This window comes from Pseudophryne corroboree, chromosome 10 (assembly GCF_028390025.1).
Source record: "Pseudophryne corroboree isolate aPseCor3 chromosome 10, aPseCor3.hap2, whole genome shotgun sequence".
NCBI lineage: Eukaryota > Metazoa > Chordata > Amphibia > Anura > Myobatrachidae > Pseudophryne > Pseudophryne corroboree.
Genome location: NC_086453.1, coordinates 59,166,121 through 59,172,466, shown reverse-complemented (window position 1 = coordinate 59,172,466; position 6,346 = coordinate 59,166,121). Strand labels below are relative to the sequence as shown.

At 49.3% G+C, this 6,346-nt stretch overlaps 1 non-coding gene across 1 annotated transcript; it reads left to right on the top strand.

Moving 5' to 3' along the window:
* Positions 1-2,606: 2,606 nt before the first annotated feature.
* On the top strand, positions 2,607-2,725 carry LOC134967037 (5S ribosomal RNA). Its single transcript, XR_010188771.1, has one exon. It is a non-coding gene; the product is annotated as a 5S ribosomal RNA (ribosomal RNA).
* The last annotated feature ends 3,621 nt before the right edge of the window (positions 2,726-6,346 follow it).

Below are 6,346 nucleotides of genomic sequence, written 5' to 3'. Positions count from 1 at the left end.
GTTTTAGGGGGCGGGGCCTATTCTCCTCAGCACACAGCGCCATTTTCCTGCTCAGCTCCGCTGTGAGGAAGGCTCCCAGGACTCTCCCCTGCACTGCACTACAGAAACAGGGTAAAACAGAGAAGGGGGGCATATTTTGGCGATATTTTTATATATTAAGCGCATATAACAGAAACAACACCTTTTAGGGTTGTTTATATACATTTTTATAGCGCTTTGGTGTGTGCTGGCAAACTCTCCCTCTGTCTCCCCAAAGGGCTAGTGGGGTCCTGTCTTCGATAAGAGCATTCCCTGTGTGTCTGCTGTGTGTCGGTACGTGTGTGTCGACATGTATGAGGACGATGTTGGTGTGGAGGCGGAGCAATTGCCGGTAATGGTGATGTCACCCCCTAGGGAGTCGACACCGGAATGGATGGCTTTAATTATGGAATTACGTGATAATGTTAGCACGCTGCAAAAGTCAGTTGACGACATGAGACGGCCGGAAAACCAGTTAGTACCTGTCCAGGCGTCTCAGGCACCGTCAGGGGCTGTAAAACGTCCCTTAGCTCAGTCAGTCGACACAGGTACCGACACAGATGAATCTAGTGTCGACGGTGAAGAAAGAAACGTATTTTCCAATAGGGCCACACGTTATATGATCACGGCAATGAAGGAGGCTTTGCATATCTCTGATACTGCAGGTACCTCAAAGGGGGGGTATTATGTGGGGTGTGAAAAAACTACCTGTAGCTTTTCTAGAATCAGAGGAATTGAATGACGTGTGTGATGAAGCGTGGGTTAACCCCGATAGAAAACTGCTAATTTCAAAGAAGTTTTCTCCTTCATCCACTAGGGGCCACTGGAGTGTAGTTACAATGGGGAGATAGTAGGTGGTATTGGTAGCTGGCACTTTAAAAATTCTCACACTGTGGCTAGCTCCTCCCCTACTATCTCCCCTCCAAGCCAGTCTTAGTTAAGTGCCCGAGGTAGCTGGTTCACTTGGGTTTAGCTGAAGAATTTTCTTCTTTTTTCTTTATTATTTTATTTTTCTTACACACACTCACAGACTGGCAGCTCTGCCACTGCCAGTCTGCACCGCGGGAGCTGCCGGCGGGGTCCCATCGCAGCTGCGTGCGGCTAGGGATGGGCCCCGGCTGAGGGAGACACTGAGCTCTCCTGAGTTGGCGGACACCGCTGCGTGCGGCGCGTGTCGCGGCCACTCCATCCAGCAGAAGATTCCGGCAGCATGGCAGCGGTGAGTATCAAAAATGGTCGGACACCGCTGCGTGCGGCTTGTGTCGGGACCACCCCACCACAGAAGATTCCGGCTGGACGCCGCTGCGTGCGGCGTGTGTCGGGGCCGATCCACCAAGAACACAGTGGTGAGTGAAGTATACTTTATTTGTGGTGGCTATGTATGTTTTTAGAGCAATGCACTGTTTATTGTTGTACAACCCACTCCAGAAGGGCTCTCTGGGGCTGTAATGTACTTTATTGTATCCTTACCTGTCCTCCTCATGGAGAAACAGACAGGATGATTGGGGGAGGCTGAGTATGTGTTTATACAACCCTGACTGAAAAACGTGTGTGTGTCATTCTGATAACCCTCTGCTCCCCCAGCTCCCCGCACCCCCCGCACAGATCCCCACTCGGCGCGACTCACAGAGCCGGCACAGGGATCCCGCTCGAGCGCAAAGCAATGTTTAAATTTGGCGCCTTGTACGGAGGGGGCGGAGCTAAGTCCCGCTCTGTAGAGCGAGCTCAGCGCTCCCTGCTCCCAGGCGGCGACTCGCGCTCTGTTCAGCGCAACACTCCCCGGCGGCGGCTAGCAGATACAGGGCTCTACTAGCGCTGTATAGCGGGCTCAGCGCTCCCCGGCGGTGACTCGCAGGCCCAGCGGAGGGTACAGCTCGCTTCCCGCTTAGTTTTGCAATAAGGCGCCATAGCCGGGGGGCGGAGCTAACTCCTGCTCTGTACAGCGGGCTCAGCATTCTCCGCTCCCCGGCCACTGTTATAGTGTAATAGGCATTTATGTGAGTTTAATGCACATGGTGCTGAGGAGAATGTGATATAGTCAGAGTGGCTCAGCACTAATCCAGTTATCCACTATATAGATTTTATCGCATAGCCCAGAGGAGTTTCACTCTGGCGGCCATTTCCTCCCTGCACAGACCTGGCTTCATATTTGCAGTGTCTCCTATAGCCCAGTGGGCTAATCTTGCATACTCAGAGACAAATACAAATAAAGTCCCAGGTATATTAACAGTTAACCCGCTTTACTCAGCGGGCTCCCAGGTCTCCCCGTCGCTAGGCAACAGCTCTGGGATTTGTAACTTTTCGATACTTCAGGCTGCTGAAATATAGATACATTCCTCCTGCAGTAGACTCCTCTACCCAGCATTTTCCTACTTGCAAATCAGGGAACCTGCTCTATTACAGTAGCTGGGACTCAGCTCAATAATAATTAAAAGGATCTACTGTGCAGTATTTATTTACCTACGGTGTGTGTGTATATATACATATATAGTTATGTTTGTGCATGTATATATATAGATATATATATTTAAGTGCGTGTAGGTATGTATATAGATAAATCCATAAAATACCAGATATAGGGGATAAAAGCCTACGGCCACACCACCCTGAACACGCCCGATCTCGTCTGATCTCGGAAACTAAGCAGGGTCAGGCCCGGTTAGTACTTGGATGGGAGACCGCCTGGGAATACCAGGTGCTGTAGGCTACTTCCGCAATGTTTTCTAATAACAACATCTTGCACATAACATTTTCCCCCATTTTTCTCACAGGCTGGTCACCATTTTGAAAAGCCAGCGGAACCTCAGAGAAACATCTGGTGCACCTTAATTAGCGGTACACTAAATACAGGGCGGGGTGTTGCCTTCCCTTTATTATTCCTTGTTGTCACTAGTTACTAATGCTATTTGTAATTGTGGAATGCGTGTAAGGCATCAGACAAATAGCGCTGCGGCTCAGTACGCTAGTAGCGGGTATCTGAACAGGGGTTTGAATCCAAACAAAACTTTAAGGAGAACTCCTATAGCCTAGGGCTAAGACTCCTGTCCCACAGCGCAGCGTTGCTGGTTCAGGTCTCCGCTGCTCCAGAAAGTTTATTTTAATCGTATCGGTCACTACACATTATAGTGCAGACCTTACGTAGGGCTCTGTTTATTTAACCCACCTTTTCTCCTTTCGTTTGTCTCTCCTGGGATAGTCGAAGAATTCCCTCTTAGGTGTGAAGTATGCGGCGGAGCCATCTGCTTCGCCCTCCACGCACCTGCACACCCCTGTTTGATCAATGATGCAGGTAATGTCACTATTAACCAGACAATAGCTCATCAGGTAAGCCCTTGGACTTTGGTTTCCAAGGTCACAGGATCAAATCACAGCGGGACCAAACACACCTTTCCAAAAAGAAACTTTGCTAACATTCCATGCATTACTGATGTCTGTTTTCTGTGGATCTGAACCAGTGTCTCAGAATATACAGGTACATAATACAGCAGTTCATCTGATACTGCAGGTAAAGGAGGAGGACACGTCAAGTCCATCAGGGTTCCACGCCATTGACGAAAATGACAGCGACTGGTTCAGTTTCGGATGAGCTGGGCAGGCTCCGGTAGGCGGCCGACAGACACCCGAATACACAATATCAGGTATCAAACAAGGTTTGTTTTCCTATCTTTTCCCCGCAGATGGCAGGAGATGGTATCAGAACCTCTCTAGGGTATACACCTCGGTGTATCGCCGGTCCATCAAGCCGCCGTTTTCCTGAGGCAACCTTGCTCAGGGATCCATCGACATATGCGGCAGCATAGTTCTACCGTATCCGGAGCAGGTAGGTTGGGGAACAATTGTCCTCTAGGTTACAGGATGCTTCGCATCAGGATCAATTGATACTTTGATACAGGTCAGAATCACGATTCTGCTTTATGTTCCTTGGAGGTCTCCATGTCTACAGACTCGGACCCTGCATCTTCGCTTGGGCTGTCTTAACCCGACGACCTCTGGGGCTACGACAGTGACAAGTAAACATGAAATCCTACGGGGCAGATGGTTCTGGGGAAGGAACTTTCTGCAGGATTTCTTGAGCCATTGGAGGTAAGTCCACTTTGATTTCTCCTACTACTGCCCCAGCTCCAAGACAGACCTTTACTGGTCTTCCCTTTAGATTTTTTCGTGCCCTTTCAGGTTTTTGACTCCACACGGGTGATATCTTCGTCGCCAGGGGTTCTCAGGGTAAAAAGGCTGAAGCAGAGGTTCAACATCCTCAGTCCAGTCTGATTTTATGTCATCCTATACACCCATTACACCTGCAGGGTCCCAGGGTAGGCGCAGGTCGATGGGAGAAGGCTTGGGCGGTTACAACCGTCTCAGGAGTCCCTCGGCATGGGTCGGCTGATTTACGATGACAAGAGAGTCATACTGCAGGCTGCGCTCCATAGGTTTCTAACCGCAAAGGGTGTTGATCCCTGTTTTACACATATCATTTGAATTAGGACAGTTCTCAGGCCTTTGTTTTCTTTTCACGTTCCGAAGCCAAGTGGCTCGGACAGGCCTATTCTGGCCTTACAATCCTTTTAGTCTGTGATTGCTAGTTTAAACAAGAAAGGGAGTTTTACGTGTCCCTTGTCTTCAGAGATGCCTGTTTACTGATTTCCGTTGGACAGGCTTTTCTCAGATTCCCCCTTAACAGGATTCTCATTTTCACTGTAAGTCCTTTACTCTTCTCTCTTCCGCTCCCACAGAGTTTAGGAAGATAACAGAATAACTCTTTTTCAAGGGCAGTGGGTGACGTTGGTTCCCTAATGGGACAATTTACTGCTACTATCCCACTCTGTACATTAGGTGGCTTCTGAATATCCGGAGGATCCACGAGCTTCTGATTCGACACAGATCCAATTTATGCTCCGCATAGACGTTTCTCAACACGGTCCGTCAGAGGTTTTTTCATTCCTCGGCACCAGAGACTCTATTTCTTCAGTCAAGTTGCGACGTAATGAGTGGTCGCCTCCATTCCTCTCGGAACGGGGGACAACAATCTTGTTTCCAGATCAAGCCACCAGGTCAGACTCCTGGGTGAGGGAACATGCCCCGGAGTTTTGTCAGCTGGTCCGCTGTGGGCGGAGATTTCGGATCGACCTCAGGGCGTTCTGACTGACTCTTTAACCCTTTATTACTCTCGGACGGCAGTAGCCGTGGAGGCCCTCAGGGCTCCGGGGAGTTTTCTGGTTATTCTATCCTGCCTCCTTTTCTATTTCTACTTCATGTTCAGTAACACAGGAGGGGATTATGCTTGCTAGTCCTCTCGGTGGCGCTGGTTGGGCCACGCATGACTTGAAGATACAGATACGCCTGTTGTCAGTAGAGGAGCCTTGGCTCCTACCTCGACTGGACTGTCTACTTCAACAGGCTCCTTTTTTTTTTTTTTTCTCCTTGTTCAATTTTACACTGGTTTCGGTTACCCGTGTGACTGTTCACGAGACCTCAGAAGGGAGGAGTTCCCTAGTTCGGTTAGGCCTACTGGGCTCCGATTTCAGAAGTCTATTACCTCTTCTCGCTTTTGCCACTTTGGGAAAACTTTATGGAACATAATGAAGATAAAAGGGGGTTTTTCCCCCTTCTTCCAGTTACCATTCATCTTTGGTTTCTCTGGGAGGTTTTTTGCTCCGCTGCGCTTCAAACCACACTGACCGGAATTTTAGGTCTCTGCCTTTTTCGCTTTTCTTCCAAATGAGATTAGCCTAGCGGCCGTAAGTTCGGCCTCTTGTTCAGGGAGTACTCTATTGGCAACTCCCCGGGCTCGGCTTCGGCCTCAGCGGTCGTTTCTTCCAGAGGGGAGGTTCATTTTTCATATAAATCTGACACTAGTGGTTTTCAATCCTCTCTGAATGTTGTCAGGGCTCGTCAACTCTCTCTACAGAGGTCTCAGGCTATTCGATGAAGTGTTTTTTCTTCTTTGCTTTGGACGATGCTCCCGTACTAAATAGCCGGGGCCCCAGCATATGCTGGACAGTTGGATACATCTGATCATCAGACAGTCTTCTTGGCGGTTACTAGGGAACCTCCGTTTTCCAATTCAGCGCGCTTTACGCGCATTGTAAGACCTTCGTGGGCAGCCGCCCGCGGGGTCTCCATGAATATTTTGTCGGGCGGCTACTTGGTCAAACCGACATTCGTTTTGTCAAATTCTACAAGTTTGACACTTTTACGGCCTCTGCATCACTGTTTGGCCGAGCAGTTTTTACAGGACTCTCAGCGCTTTCCCACCCGTTTTTTGGGAGCTCTGGGACGTCCCCATTGTAACTACACTCCAGTGGCCCCTAGTGGATGAAGGAGAAATCAG